Genomic DNA, 16,239 nt, shown 5'->3' with positions numbered 1-16,239 from the left:
CAGGAATCCAAACAAAAGAGACTAGAAAAAAAACATGAACAAAGAGAGTGTATGGGGAGGGTAAGGTTGGGGTTTAAATATGAACCCGGTTTAGGGTAAGGGGTAGGGTAAGGGTTAGGATACGAACCCGGTTTAGGGTAATGGGTAGGGTAAGGGTTAGGATATGAACCCGGTTTAGGGTAAGGGTTAGGGTAAGGGTTAGGATACAAACCCGGTTTAGGGTAAGGGGTAAGGGTTAGGATACAAACCCGGTTTAGGGTAAGGGGTAGGGTAAGGGTTAGGATACGAACCCGGTTTAGGGTAAGGGGTAGGGTAAGGGTTAGGATACGAACCCGGTTTAGGGTAAGGGGTAGGGTAAGGGTTAGGATACGAACCCCGGTTTAGGGTAAGGGGTAGGGTAAGGGTTAGGATACGAACCCGGTTTAGGGTAAGGGGTAGGGTAAGGGTTAGGATACGAACCCGGTTTAGGGTAAGGGGTAGGGTAAGGGTTAGGATACGAACCCAGTTTAGGGTAAGGGGTAGGGTAAGGGTTAGGATACGAACCCGGTTTAGGGTAAGGGGTAGGGTAAGGGTTAGGATACGAATCCGGTTTAGGGTAAGGGGTAAGGTAAGGGTTAGGATACAAACCCGGTTTAGGGTAAGGGGTAGGGTAAGGGTTAGGATACGAACCCGGTTTAGGGTAAGGGGTAGGGTAAGGGTTAGGATACGAACCCGGTTTAGGGTAAGGGGTAGGGTAAGGGTTAGGATACAAACCCGGTTTAGGGTAAGGGGTAGGGTAAGGGTTAGGATACAAACCCGGTTTAGGGTAAGGGGTAGGGTAAGGGTTAGGATACGAACCCGGTTTAGGGTAAGGGGTAGGGTAAGGGTTTGAATACGAACCCGGTTTAGGGTAAGGGTTAGGATACGAACCCGGTTTAGGGTAAGGGGTAAGGTAAGGGTTTGAATACGAACCCGGTTTAGGGTAAGGGGTAGGGTAAGGGTTAGGATACGAACCCGGGTAAGGGGTAGGGTAAGGATTAGGATACGAACCCGGTTTAGGGTAAGGGGTAGGGTAAGGGTTAGGATACGAACCCGGTTTAGGGTAAGGGGTAGGGTAAGGGTTAGGATACGAACCCGGTTTAGGGTAAGGGGTAGGGTAAGGGTTAGGATACAAACCCGGTTTAGGGTAAGGGGTAGGGTAAGGGTTAGGATACAAACCCGGTTTAGGGTAAGGGGTAGGGTAAGGGTTAGGATACGAACCCGGTTTAGGGTAAGGGGTAGGGTAAGGGTTTGTGTTAGGTGGTGCACAGTATGGTGGAGAAGAGTGTCTTTGTAGTGTTCACGCTTAGAAAAAAGGGCTCCAAAAGGGTTCTGCGGCTGTCCCCATAGGAGAACCCTTTGAAGAACCCCTTTTGGTTCCAGATAGAGCTCTTTTTGGGTTCCATGTAGAACCCACTGTTCTACCTGGAACCAAAAGGAGTTTACCTGGAACCAAAAGGGTTTGAGGAATCTTTTTTGGTTCAAGTGAGCACCTTTTTTCCCCTAATAGTTTATTGCTTTGCTTGTACGTGTTTGTGGGGGTGGGGGTACGGCTAGACTGAAAGATGGTGATGACTGGAGGGAGGGCGTTACAGAGACTTGGAGCAGCCCTGGAGAAGCCCCTGTCACATCGGCTCTGGAGCTACAACCTGGGGGTGACAAGGTGTCCTGCTGTGGTGGAATGTAGTGATAGGGGAGAAGAAGGTCTGAGAGGTAAGGGAGACAAGTTGGCAAAAGGAGGATCTTGTAATCAATGCGCTGGGAGACCGGGAGCCAATGGAGTTCCCTGAGGGCAGGGGTGATGTGCTGCCAGGACTTAGAGTGGGTGAGTCAGGCTGCAGAGCTATTTGGAGCTTGTGGAGGGAGCTTGAGTTGATTCTAACAATTCTAACACGCCGTTTATTATTCTAACGATCAGATGATTCATCTTTTCCCATGACTAAGGGCTGCTAACCCCAGGCGGCGGATGTGTGTCGGTGTAAACGTGATGACAGGATTAACTAGCTGCTACCGCAGGGTTGCGGAAACTGGACTCCTGCTCTTCTATGGCTGACTGAGGTGAGCCTGACCACAAACACTCATTCTGGACCCAAAACCACAGGGCCGGTGTAGGGAGATTGGTGCAAGCACAAGCAGGAGATAAATATAGACTATCAAAGGAGTTGGGGGAAATGGAATTAGCACCAAGGAGAAAGTGCAAGTGAATGGGAGTTTAGAAGGACTGTCAAAGAAGAAAATAAACTGAGCCTTTAACTGAGTCAATTGTAAATATAAACCCTATTACAGAGAGAAAGGGAAAACACACAGGCCAAAAGAGAGATAGTAGGAAAATGATTTTAGAAAGTGCATAATGAGCCATTGAGAAAATACAGTAGAAATGCATGTAAATGTATAACAGAGAAAAAAGACGAGAGAGAGAGTTAGGCTTAACATGTGGTGTTGTGCATGCCTGACCGACTCTGAAAAGGTAAACGAAAAGTGAACTGAAATTAATATATAAGGCATATCTGGCTTCCTGGTTGAGTTGCGGCCGCACTTGATCTGACTGGACACAAAGGGCGTGAGTCACTAGCCCTGTTTACACCAGAGCAGAGCTCTAACCAGACTATCAGTGAACTGTGTTAGAACAACAGTGGGCTGAGTAAGAGACCTGACTACAGACCCATACAGACAGGCTAAGCAGGACTCGTGTGAAACAATACCAAGCTGTGTACTCATCGGACACGTACAGTAGATTGGCCCTCACTGATAATACACCGACCACAGTGTGTTATCAGTAGCTAAACCAAGACACATTCTGTTTAACCACCAAAGGAACGATGCAAGAAGGGATAGGTTCACCGCTATCAGCCTCTCCAGTGCAAAACATGCAAATCTCTGTGGTAGACTGCAATCGTCGTAGAATCTAGAGATAATAATGTTTGAAATAGGCTGTTTCAAGGTTACTATTGAGTTCTACTATAAGAGAGACTATTGAGTGAATTGTTATGAGGTTATGGTATGGATGGATATAGAAGTGGACCCAAAGGGTAGTTTAGGGTCAAGCTCCGCACCAGACTGACTCTCTGTTGGGAGTGCACACAGCATAGACCATTCCTCCTCTATGGGTGGTTGTGGACATTGGCATTTGTAACAGACATCTTCTAAGATAGTACAAGAGAATGCACTCATAAAGCCTCCCCTCAATAAGCCTTTGTTTGACTCTGAGCCGCACAATAAAATAACATCATCAGGAAAGACGAGCGAAAACAAATAACAATTGTACTCGTTTTTTTGGGGATGGAAGGAAGAAGTGGGCGATTGTGAAGTTTCTCCATGTCAGCGATCATAAGGAGAGGGGCGGGGATGGGAAGAAACAAAGACACTAGTGATAATCCCGCCTCCCTTCATATCTGAGAGAGGAGTGGGCCGGTGCATGTGTCTGTGTACGTTTGGGTAGCTCCAAATACACAGGCATCCCTTTGAAGTGACGCTCCATAACAATTCCAGTTTCTAATTCATCTCAGTTTGCGTTATGATATCAACGTTTAGACAACTGAAGCGATCCTGACACAGTGTGTTTCTTCTAATGACTGTATCCCATGACCCTACTACCCATTGTGTTAATGTAGGAACCTGATGGTCTCAGCGCAGTGGCTAGCTGCTTGGGACCTCTGTGCGGTTTGTCTGAAGTAATCAGAAAGAGAGAGAAGGAGGAGGTAGAGAGAGAGAGAGAGAGAGAGAAAAGTGTGTACTAGTTTGTGTGATGTTACTTTTTATTTATTTTTTTACCTTTATTTAACTAGGCAAGTCAGTTAAGAACAAATTCTTATTTACAATGACGGCCTAGGAACAGTGGGTTAACTGCCTGTTCAGGGGCAGAACGACAGATTTGTACCTTGTCAGCTCGGGGGTTTGAACTTGCAACCTTCCGGTTACTAGTCCAACGCTCTAACCACTAGGCTACCCTGCCGCCCCATCAGAAGAGAGAGGAGAGAGAGAGAGGAGGGAGAGAGAGAGCTAGAGGAGGAAGGAAGGAAGGAAGGAAGGAAGGAAGGGAAGGAAGGAGGGAAGGAAGGAAGGAAGGAAGGAAGGAAGGAAGGAAGGAAGGAAGGAAGGAAGGAAGGAATGAAGGAAGGAAGGAAGGAAGGAAGGAAGGAAGGAAGGAAGGAAGGAAGGAAGGAAGGAAGGAAGGAAGGAAGGAAGGAAGGAAGGAAGGAGAGAGAGAGCGAGAGAGAGAGAGAGAGAGAGCGAGAGAGAGAGAGAGAGAGCGAGAGAGAGAGAGAGATTAGCCTTAGCCAGCAGACTACATCATGAGAACATTGCATGTTAGTGTGGAGAGTAGGCCAGCCAAGATTAGAGCTCTCGCTTCATGATGATGTATTTAAATGAACCACATTTAGGGTCCTTTGGCAACCAGGAGTATGTATATACTCGGACAGTAGCCTACACTACAGAATACATCAAAAGCTGGAAAGGTTGTACAGTAGCTGAATATCACATGTACTGAACCATTCATGTACAGTATAGTATGAAACATATGGTAGAACGTCTAGCTGTGCTCTAGTCTGTATCTGTGTAGTATTCTACATGTCCTTGGCTTAAGGCCAACATATTTTATTTTATTTCAGCTTTATCTAACTAGGCAAGTAAGTTAAGTACAAATTCTTATTTACAATGACGGCCTACCATACCGTAGATAGTTGTTATCATGCTATCAACTATCGTGACTCGTTGTATATTTTTATGGATATTACTAATAATAACCATCACTTATGTAATGGGAGGCTAACACAGTCTACTGTGCTAAACAGTAACTTTCCTAGTCTATTCCCAGACCTGTTTGTGCTATATAGCCAACTCCTATGATCATTGTCATGCATAACGACCATTGGAGTTGGCAATACAACACACACAGATTTGGGACCAGGCTATAAAGTGTTAGTGGTAGTTTCCATGGTGACAGATCAAAATGATTAACAAGCATGTCTACATGTAGAACTGCCAGCTCTGTCTCTTATAGGTGATGCAAATCCAACCTGCCATTCGATATGAACTTATTTCTCCACAATGGCTTTTGAAATATTCAGTGCAGTTTAATCTAGAGTGTGGGTAATATTTTTACTTTGACATGAATAAAGTATTTCATGATTTTGGGATTAGATTCCACACAAGACTGTCAATTACTGTTGTGAGTTGATAGGCATATACAAACATACTTACGACTGGTTTAAATTATTAGAATAGTAAGTTATTAAACAAGACTTCTCCTCTTCAGCTCTCTGTAGCACCCACTTGGGTGATGCCTCAGCAGCTCTGGGAGCCAAAAAACACAAATTAGCGTTCGATTTGAGCAGTGCACAACTCCCTCACCGGCGTCGCCCGGTCACTTGACATGCCATTACCCCGGTTCAACCTGGGGCAGCTTAATCGAATCGCCTCATTGGTTACAATATGTACCTATTTTGCTCACAGAATATCACTTTGCCAGTCTTGCTTCTGTTGCTCTCATATTGACACATTATTTCCTAATTTCATTTGAGATCTAAGCTAATTGTTACGCTGGCTACTGCTGTAGTGTTCTTCTGAGGTGTAAGTAGGAACAAATAGGAACACACACACACACACACACACACACACATATTCATTCCAGCTCAGGTCCAGCTTTAGAGTGAGGTTGTGAGCTGTCTTGGTTTAATGTGCCAGACCTGCTGACTTTTTGTAATCATTCAAGATAGACTATCTGTCTGGATTTATTTCACCTTGACTCCATGCCAAAGCTTCTCCTCCTCCCTTAGTGTAAACTAACCCTACTGGTGTGCCTGTGCAGGTCATTCACAGCGGAGGAGTTTGGGGAGTGACGCCACAGGCTTAAATGGCTGAAGGGCATCAAACTTAGGTCATGCAGGCCAAACACCTGGCCAGACAGACATCAGCCTGGCCCCCGATCTGTATGTGCTACCTTGCCTGTTCCTGTGGCCATTGTCATGTGACCAGCACACACAGAGGCATGTAAGTGGAGTTTGGAATAAATGCTAACATGGATAGAAGTGGATTATTACTGTACTGAGACTGAGGGGAGGAATTGCAATGAACTTGTCCTGAATACGACAGTATTCTTATCTCAATAATACCTGTATATCCAGGCTTGTGATATGGGGTAGACGCAAGCACCTCCTCTAAATACCCTGGCTCATTGTAGTCATCGCCATAGCTGAATGCCAGGATAAAGTCAGTGAGACAGAGAGAGCACAGAAAGAGGCTCAGACAGCTAAACGCCAATCTAAAGAGGTGAGGCCGGCTCCCTTCACTCCACAGCCCTTTGATGCCTACAGGGCTCACTTTTCCTGCTCACATCATAGGCCCTCGGGGAACTGCCAGAGCAGCACACTCCATCAGTCATCTTAGTCATCAACACACATCTATGATCACACACCAGTAGCGTAGCCATACATTCGTTGGTGGTTGGGCCCATAGAAATAGAAGGAATAGAATGGGCTTGGAACCTCTAACCCTGGCAATTTGACCTGTAAAGTCATGGGTACACTCACAATGGCTGCCTGGTACTATGATGCAATAATTTCCATGGTAATGTTTGGCTCATGCAACGGAAAATCCACTATATGACCAAAAGTATGTGGACACCTGCTTGTCTGGCATCCCATTCCAGAATCATAAGCATTAATATGGAGTTGGTCCCCCCTTTTCTGGTATAACAGCCTCCACTCTTCTGGGAAGACTTTCCACTAGTTGGAACATTGCTGCCGGGACTTGCTTCCTTTCAGCCACAAGAGCGTTAGTGAGGTCGGGTGCTGATGTTGGGCGAATAGGCCTGGCTCAGAGTCGGTGTTCCAATTCATCCCAAAGGTGTTCGATGGGGTTGAGGTCAGGGCTTTATGCCGGCTAGTCAATATTTGTCACACCGATCTTGACATTTAATTTCTGTATGGACTTCACTTTGTGCATGGGGGCATTGTCATGCTGAAACAGGAAAAGGCCTTTACCAAAGTGTTGCCACAAAGTTGGAAGCACAGAATCATGTAGAAGGTCATCTTATGCTGTAGCATTAAGATTTCCCATTAACCGTTAAGATTTCCCTTCATGGTTCAGGCCTTCCCACTTCACAATAACCGCACTTACAGATGACCGGGGCAGCTCGAGCAGAGGGGAAATATGTCGAACTGACTTGTTGGAAAGGTGGCATCCTATGACGGTGCCACACAGTAAGTCACAAAGTCATTGTACTGCCAATGTTTGTCTATGGAGATTGCATGGCTGTGTGCTTGAAATAGTGGCTGAAATAGCCGAATCAACAAATCACAGCACATAATTGATGAGTACACTTCCTGCTTTTACGTCCTGCTTTTCTCCAAATGGTACACTTGCAATGGGCGCCCATTATGCCATTATTTACTTCAATGGGCCCATTATATTCATTATATTTCTAATTTTTTTTTTTTTGGGGGGGGGGGGGGGGGGGGTGCAGCTAACTTCCTGCAATGCTACACATTTCACCATGAGAAAAATTGTCTAAATGAACAAATGAAGTAGGCAGTGGCATGGTGCATACAGCCATAGAAGCACAGTGACATATGCCTCAATGCAGTCATATTTGTAGCTTATTGGGGGATGTGGCTTTAAGTTAGTTATTTTGGGCCAACCATCCCTTGAGAGTGAATGTCATTCCAGTTAATCTGAATGCCATTCCAGTAAACTGCTTGCTATGATTTTTATCTGATGGTGTTCGCATGTTTAGGTCAAAAGACAAATAATGTTCCGTTTGGAACACTGACAAATAGAGAGAATTCAAAGAAAATCTCAGAATGTTTTTTTGTTGTTGCTCAATCTGATTGGGAGGGCCTTACTCCCACTGGGTGGGCCCCACCCGGGTGGGCCCCACCCGGACCATCTAGGGTGTTTTTTATTTAACCTTTATTTAACTAGGCATGTCAGTTAAGAACAAATTATTATTTACAACGACGGCCTTGTGTGCCACCCTATGAGACTTCCAATCAGGGCCGGTTGTGATACAGCCTGGAATCAAACCTGGGTCTGTAGTGACACCTATAGCACTGAGATACAGTTCCTTAGACCGCTGCGCCACTCGGGGTTTGGCAAATGGGTGCAAGCTGTGAGCTCTGGCTCAGAGGGTTGCATGTTCAATCCCAGTGGTAGGCACTCGTTTAACCCTATCCCAAACCCTAACCCTTACCTTAACCATTCGGAATGAATGTCTAAACTTAACCTTCGAAATGTGACGTTTATGAGAGCTTGTTGGGTGCACACGCACACACACACACACAGGATCACATGCAGGTACAGCCACACACACTTCAAATGGCAAAGACACACAAAAAAATCACATGCACACACACACATACAAACAGAAACGCAGTCTCACACACACAAACAGACACTTCAAACCTGGCCTGTAAAGCCCCAGGGGAGCAGGGTGTGGAGGATGGGGTGATAGGGGGAGGAAGAGAAGAGGCAGTCCAACACAAACACGACCCCCTCGTGTACATAGCATTTGCTCTTCCTTATCTCTTTTCATCCCGCTCTCATTTTCTCCTAGATTTTTTTCACCTCGCTAGCTGACACAGCTGCACGTCTGTGAGACTCGGCCCCCTCTCTGACAAACTTCAAACTTCATCTGTCCGTGGGTTTGTGTTTGTGTGCAAGAGATTGGTGAGGAATGCAATAATCTTGCACATAGTGAACAACTCAATGCCGATACTCAATGACTCATATCCACGTCAATGACAACTGCACTGTCAATATGCCAGTACAAGCAGTCCATTTCAATGGCTGCAAAACGCATCGGTGAGGTCAAATGAACTTCCCCAACACTACTGCAGGAGTGGAACTCCATCATATCCTTCCTCAGAATGTTGTGGGAATGTTGTCTAGTGATTCACGTGCTTTGTTCATTTGCCGGTACTCACATTCATTCGGTGAATTTGCTGTTATTGCTTGGCAACTCACTCTGTTGATTCCAGATTCAGGGAATTGAATGAAAGTGTTATTCCAGTAACCAACAAATTGGGAATGGCAGGGAGGAAGTGAGCTCGCCAAGGGGCGGGGCCTGTCTGTATTAGTGTTATTTTTCTTCCAGTCATGAATCAATGGACTGGATTACCACAGGTTTGGCGTCAGAATTGGAACTGTTTTCCTATCAAATCTTGAGCAATTAACAATTACCAGCTTATAGAGTGTCCCACTCCCAACTCCTTACACAGTGAAGAGTGGGCAATACAGGTAATAAACGCTGATACTAAATAAACACGGATACTTGAGACTAAAGCCGAACCTGAGCTGGCATTGATGTGTGTGTTTGTGTGTGTGTGTGTGTGTGTGTGTGTGTGTGTGTGTGTATGTGTGTGTGTGTGTGTGTGCGCGCGCACAAGCGTGCCTGTTCTGTTTTGTGCTACTCATTGATAAGGGATTGTTTCTTCCTGGGAGAAACGAGAGGAAACGGTAATAGGCCTCTTCTTCCTGTTTATAGCAACCGCCTTGTTAACACACACAGAAAGCATGGAGAGATAAGGATAGACAGGGGTTAAGGATGAACAGACAGGCTGAGATAAACAGAATTTAGGCTTGGGTGGCATAATTAGACAAGAGGTCATCTGTTACTAGTGGTATCAGAACACTAGGCCTGTTCTGATATCTAAAGACATGGGCTACTTGTAAACCAGGTGTCTCCGATTGCCTTATTTTAGGCGAGTTTGGGTAATTGCTTATCTGGATCTCTCACAGGGATGTAACAAAATGTTAAGATAAATAAAATGGTGACCACCTGTTACCATTGGTATACATTGTCAGTGGATTTCTGAGCTCTGTTGGTTATTTTAAAGTATTTCCAAAAGCTTATTGCGATGGCAAAAAATACAAACAGTACGGGGTAAAATGTTAATCGGACAATTCATCTTGTAAACATTGGGAATGTATCTGGTAAGAAAGTAGATGCGCTAACGGAGGAAAACAATACCTACAGGCCGCCAAACTCCATTGCTGACATGGGTGAAGCCTGACCAACTATCTCCCATAAAATGACAGCAGACACTGACCATAGCATTAGCGTGACCGCACCTCTTCCCTGGACAACAACATGTTACTGGGAGATCCGTGGCAAAGGTCAAGACAGGGTCAAGCTTATTTGACATTGTTTTAAGGTCATAAAGAGACCAACAGTTCTTTACCAATGCCTAACTTAAACCTGGCTCTAAAAATCCATGCTCAGGGCTAGGTAGATGATCAATCCAGGCTTTTCAGAAATGGAAGAGCTATGAGGAAAAGTCCACATAAAATGGTGGCATGGTCTGGTACCATTAACCCCAGTGGTCAGACCAAGTGGACCAGGGAGGTTGGTACATTTTAGCACTTTAAAAGGTCTCTTGATGTCAATAGCCCTATTCTGGCCAACGGTGACTGTAATGGTCACATAAAAGGTGTCAGTGTTTTGGACTGTGGCATCGAAAGCAAGCAAGATGGACAGAGGCTCCTTCTTTTAATGAAAGTGTGACATTATACTTTAGAATAGCCTGGGGTTATACAAGAGTGGAGCTAGTGGCTGCCTATGTGGCCCCTATTCCCCTCAGCCTATACCTCCCACTCTGTGTTCACGATATGGGTCATTCCACACCACGCACCACTCAAGGAAGCTCTTGAATGGTCCACATACTGCTGCTTATGGGGATTGAAGTTTCCAATAGGAGAGCACTGCGGTATATGGGCAACTCAATCTAAAAAGAGCCTGACCAATCAACATTTAATTCAGGTGAAAAGCCTCCAGGTATCGCCGTGGGCGAGGACTACAGACAATTGTAATTTAGGTTGAGCAGTTGGGGACCAGGGAGAGTTTGTGCTCTTTGAAACCTCACAAGGCTCCAAACTAAGGCCACCTCTGTGACTGACAGGCTAGCCAGGGAACAAGGTTACTTTTGAGCAGCCACCCATAAGTGCAGCATTTTCTCAAGCACAGAGTAAACAAGACTCATTGCCCTCTCTCCTTCTCAAGACATTTTGGGCCTTAGGAAGTACACAGGATCAGCATCCGTGAATTAGTTTCCCCACAGCGGCAATCTTATTACAAACGATCAAGCACTTCTCGATTAAATGACGATCAGGTAACACAGTAAATATAGAATGTTGTGAATTAAAAGGCTGCGTATATCAAACATTGCCTAAGAGAATAAAATAGTTGAATGAATCCAGAAGCCAACATCCTTTCCCCTGACATTATACCATGTCTTCTCTCCTTTGTGGTTTCATCGTCGTTTGAACACTAGTCAGGTTGTAACTGATGTTTTGGGACTGATGTTGGTTACCCACTCTGGTGTTTTGAGTGCTGTTTCCCCTGCACATGTTGACTAGATGCCTGCAGGCCTCCACTGAGAGATCTCCATGTACAGTAAATGTTTGTTCTGAGCCTAAGGAGGTATGTCGGAATTATAATAGTTCCGTAATGTTAAAGATGAATGCTAAAATTAAGAACTTTGGCCTCTGCACTAAATTATTCACTGCAAATCTTTTAAAGCATACTGCCACTCTTAAATCTGTACTTTTTACCATCTCAATACGCAATGATTTCAGAAAACTACCCGTGTTAGAATGAAAGAAAGGTTGAGTCGAGCTGCAAACACATATCTCCACATCTCCTGTCCCTACAAGACATGTCCACTTAGTCCCATGTTGTGGGACAAGGTAAGTGCTGACAAGGCCTCTGTGTAGCCACATCCGACCATCCCACTGTCCAAGAAATAACAACAGAGCAAACCGCCACAGAAAGGAAGCGTAGACCCAAGCATGTTACTGCAGGTAGGGAATGGTGGAGGGTAATGGAGAGTTAGAGGACCATGTCTCCAGGTGAAGGACTCAGACAAATGGTAGCCAGACCGCCTAGGCCGCGTGGGGACAATAGGGCCTGTCAGAGAGCCACTCGCTGTCCTCAACACCTCTGTCACGGGACAGGTGGTAAGTGACGCCCCATCGCACGTTCGCCTTCCGGCGTCTTCCTCTAGGAGATGAGGATGAGGGTGTGGGCTGGGTTAGAGTGGGAACCGGTGCACCACGGACAGACAAGCAGTGTCCTCCCTTTGTCGACTTCATTGTAGGTACTGTAGAGAGTGAATTTGAACAGGAAAAGCTAGGAGGAGCATTGATGCATGTCATTGAGTCTCCCAAGGCAAGGTGGTTGATGCCTTGTTTGGGTTCTCAGATAGTGTGGGCTCGGTTAGCAAGGCATCTTACCCAATGCTTGGTGAAGTCATTACCATAGTAATAGAATGAATAGAGCGGCGTGGAAATGATGTTCGTGCTTCCATGGGGAAGTAATCAGTGTGTTTTGGTGATTCTGGATGGCCAGATTGCCAGCAAAAAGGACAAGAAACTGCCACGTGGGGAATCGTAAGTGGCTCATTTCATCTTGTTATTGATACCATGTCTTGTTTTGAGGTGTTTTGACTGATTTCATTTCAATGCTAATATGGCTAAAATTTGCTAGCTTGTTAACCAACAACTGTAAATATGTATTTGAGAGACAACAAGTGCTCATTGTGCAAATGTATGTTTTCAATAAACAGTGGAGACAAAATATAGCTTACATTTGATCAACAATCCAAGCCAAACCAGTCTGTTTTGTCCCATAGTTGCGCATGCCTCGGTTTTGTTGCTAGCAACCACCCCGTCTACGGGTACACTTGCAATGGCTGCCTTGTATTGTGATGCAATCATTTTCATGGTAATGTAGAATGTTAACTCAAATTATGTTAACGTATGTGGCTCATGCAATGGAACGGAATTTTGTAATGTCAGTTGAGTTGACTCAACAAATCACAGCACACTTTGATGGGTACACCTCCTGCTTTTACTTCCTGCTTTGCTCCTATGGGTACACTCACTATGTCTGCCAGTCCACCCATTATACCATCATTGACTTGAATGATGTCTTATTCAGTCTATTTCTATGGTCGTTACATTGTATTCAGAGGGTTATATACTGTATCAACTGTAAACCAGTATAGGCTACATATGGAATCTATTTTGGCTAAGCATGTTGCCAAAGGGTATATAGAGTGGCTTGCCTGGGCCACGAAAACCTCCACCATATGGACTAATTGATGGTGAAGATTAGAAGAACCAAGGTGAAATTGGAGAATTTTATGAACTTCTGAAGGGAGCGCAGTAGACTTAATATAAGCCTAGATGAGGCTTCCCTCCCGTGTGAGTGAGTTCGCCTGGATCTTTCTCGACATCCGTCCAGAGCCAGGTATTTGACAGATCCCTCCTCATGTCCATGAGCAGCGTTCTTGGCTGCCTTCCCCTTTGTGATCAAGACACCTTTGATGTCTGCCACTTCCCACAAGCTCCGTCCAGTTTCATCCTCTGTTGTAGAGCTCCCCAGACCCTCTGTTGGCAAAGGTATCTAATGCAGGAAGACAAACACGCCCACGGGCCTTCAAGGTTCCTTCCCATGAGTCTATAAATACAGCCTGAGCAGTGAAGATATGGAAAGTTATGTTACTTCCAAAAAATAGTTTATTGAATTGAACACTCTTCGGTGTAGGGTACTAAGTCAAAGTTTGGGATTGTTGTGTGCCACTGAGGGAGAAGTCAGTCATATTGGACTGTATAATCCACAGGTACTAACCTCCGACCAAAAGTCAATATAGCCTCCCTTGACAGAGAAAGACCTCTTTTACAAAAGCTACTTAAGAAAAATGATATCATAAGCATGGAAAATGAGAATATTTGCAGTAGGTAGCAGCTGGCTATGTTGGTTAAGAAAATGTGAGGGTTAATTAAATCCACTTTCATTATGATAATGTAAACTATGGAGGGAGGGGCCATCAAAGCAAAAAGGCCTAATTTTCATGACTGTTCCAACAAACACTCCCACATTGACGGTTCTCAATATTATTGCAGTTGGCCGTATTGACACTTAGCTTTGACTTGCTATTCAGCTATCCCGTTGACCTACAAACGGACACTTATCCTGAAGTTTCCACTGTTTGTTTTTGCCGAATGCCTGAATGTGTTGCTTCCAAGTTGTTTGTGTGCTGAGCTGTAGGCCGAAGGACTTCTGCCGCTAGACTCCAACACTCTTTTCATTACGATGGTATGTCCTCTGGCTCGGCCAAGCCATGTCTGGCATTGTTTTAAGGGGACAAAGACATTCAGTTGTTCACCCAGAGGCTACGCCTCCCTGAGCCAACTGGAAATACCTAGGCCTTCAGAGAATGTTATCCTCCATCCTCTGCCATGCTTCGACTCCTTTTTTCTCCACTTCTTACAATAATATTGTTCTTTAATAAGATAAAAAATATTACACATGGCACATTCCTGTCTTTCTCATCGCACGATTTGGATTCCCAGCACCTTGTGACTGTTTTCCTCAGCCGAGCAATGGGGCTGAAAGAGTGAGCTGTCTAGAGATGAGTCAGTGAGAGGATGGCTCTGACCCACAACACAGAGCTTAGCATCTCGATAGGCCTCAGCCATAGCCCCAACCATCAATCAGATATCCACCCCCCAGTCGCTATCCAGGTGAGCCAAAACAACCTTGCCACTAGCGTCAACAATTCCCGACGTCTTTAGGGCTCTGGGAACTCTCACCCTCTTCTCCCTCCTTTTTTGTCTCTTTTTCTCTCCCTCGCTCTTTTTTCTTGGTGAGATTACGTGTGTTTAACAAAACAACGTGGAGGCATGGTGTTCCTCGGCAGATGTAAACAAAAAAAGGGTGTTGTGACTGGGAGGAGAGGGCAGGGGACGGGAGTAGAGGTCAGAGTAGAAGTACAGAGTGGAGGTATCTGGGGCATGCTAAGGTCGGACAGAATGCCACCAGGTCTGGGCTCTGGAGCCTGGCTGCCTGGACTATGTACACATGCCGAGAGAAATGAATAGCCAGGTCATGCTGATGGAACTAAACGATTTAAAGTTCTGTAAAATAGAGGACACAGAGGGAATGGTGGTTATGACCATTAGGCCTAGATGTATACAGTGGGAAAAGTTCCCATACATAAAACAATGGGTCGGATACGATCTATACTCTCTGCTTAGTGTTATGGGTTAGCAGATAAGAGTTGTGTTTCAAGAGGGAGGATATACTGTACAGTAGGGTGGAGATGTTCAGTTGGAGACAGACTAAGAGAGATGCATATCAGGAAAGCCCTGATGCCAAGCCATGTATCCTTTCACATCATATCTGTGTCAGTGAAAGGAAAAGGGTCTGCATCCAGAAAATGCCCAGAAGGTGAAGTCAACTTTGTTTCTCCTCAATTCACCAACAACTCAATGAAAATGTACAGCAACCTTCATTTGGTTTGCTGGTTAGATTGATTGATTCCGGACAACAACTGGACAAGAACTGCCACAAAAGACAGATCCATGGGCCATGGCGCCTCTTTTCTGTTGCTTAGCGTGCAATCTCACTTCTTATGAAAGACAAACCAACTAAACATCAACGGGCCTCATGCCATTACATGATTACCTTTGTGCAAGGACCAGAGGTAAAACAAAACCATTTCTGGTAGGTTTAAAATAAAAACGCTGACAACCCGACATACAGTATAAGTCATTGTTCTTTGCTTCCTTCCCGTGTACCCGGTGTCTTAGTGAAATAAAACCTGTGCAAAGAGAAAGTCAGAACTATCTATAGTAGGCACTTCTTAAAGACACTATATACTCTATACTGTCCTTTAGGAACATTAACACTGGGTGTGCCCTGCACTCAGGTTGGTAAAGGTAGGGCAGACAGGTTTGAGTTGGGGCACTCACATCTTGTCTGTGTGAGCCAATCACTGTCAGATAGTGGCCTCCGCTGCCCAGATCCAGGCCGGATTACTTTACATTTGGGCGTCTTTGGTGGCAGCAGCGGGATCTGGAACAACTTTGTTGGACCCCCAGGGCAACCCTGTTGTCTCCCCGGCGCCCCTGCCCCTCGATACATGACTGTTCACAGCTTTCTAGGGATTATCACCATACGTTAATAGGAGCTCAAACAGCTGACTGGCTCCAGGAATTGTGCTAGGATTTAGCCACCTGCTATAATGAAGTCTCACAACTGAGGTGGCGAGCATAGTGAGGAACAATGAGGGGTGATTTGCATTTCGCAGGATGTGCACTAACTCCCTCATAGGGGAAAAGATGGCGTCAAACAAGGTTGGTGTCTTTTTCTACCTCACACACAGTGCCCACAGCAGGAAGTGGGGCTTCCTTGAGCCGGGGTTTGGGGCCAGAGGT

The sequence above is a fragment of the Oncorhynchus mykiss genome, chromosome 3 (assembly GCF_013265735.2).
Source record: "Oncorhynchus mykiss isolate Arlee chromosome 3, USDA_OmykA_1.1, whole genome shotgun sequence".
Lineage (NCBI taxonomy): Eukaryota > Metazoa > Chordata > Actinopteri > Salmoniformes > Salmonidae > Oncorhynchus > Oncorhynchus mykiss.
The sequence above is the reverse complement of the archived record's forward strand: the minus strand, read 5'-3'. Positions refer to the sequence as shown.